The sequence below is a fragment of the Agrilus planipennis genome, unplaced genomic scaffold (genome assembly GCF_000699045.2).
Source record: "Agrilus planipennis isolate EAB-ADULT unplaced genomic scaffold, Apla_2.0 scaffold299, whole genome shotgun sequence".
In the NCBI taxonomy this organism is placed as follows: Eukaryota; Metazoa; Arthropoda; class Insecta; order Coleoptera; family Buprestidae; genus Agrilus; species Agrilus planipennis.
The window spans coordinates 1-361 of NW_020439049.1; the positions used below are offsets into that span (position 1 = coordinate 1).

At 34.3% G+C, this 361-nt stretch overlaps 1 long non-coding RNA gene across 1 annotated transcript; it reads left to right on the forward strand.

Annotated features, from left to right (window-relative positions):
- The first annotated feature begins 6 nt into the window (after positions 1-6).
- LOC108740820 lies at positions 7-326 on the forward strand. The gene is made up of 2 exons (XR_001938410.1): positions 7-143; positions 225-326. It is a non-coding gene; the product is annotated as an uncharacterized LOC108740820 (long non-coding RNA).
- The last annotated feature ends 35 nt before the right edge of the window (positions 327-361 follow it).

Here is a 361-nt window from a genome sequence, read left to right on the forward strand (position 1 = left end):
TAAGTCCTGGAGTCGTTAAAACAGACTTTAGAAAGACCGCTGGGTATATTCCACAAGACGTGGTAGAGGATATTCCTGGAGTCACAGCTGAAGAAGTGGCAGATTCTGTAATTTATGTCTTGGGAACACCACCAACTGTTTTGGTAAATTGACATTTATGTTATTATCGTTTATAAGATAATAGCCGATGTTCTGTTTGTAACCATAAACATTTTTATTTTCAGATAAGGGAATTAACGCTAACTGCAGTGGGAGAAATTGTGTAAAAATGTACTTTGTAATACTGCTAACAAATTAAATATTATTTGTGTATTTGTTTCCCATAATCCCCTTTTTTCTTCCGTGATATAAAGTGTTCGTT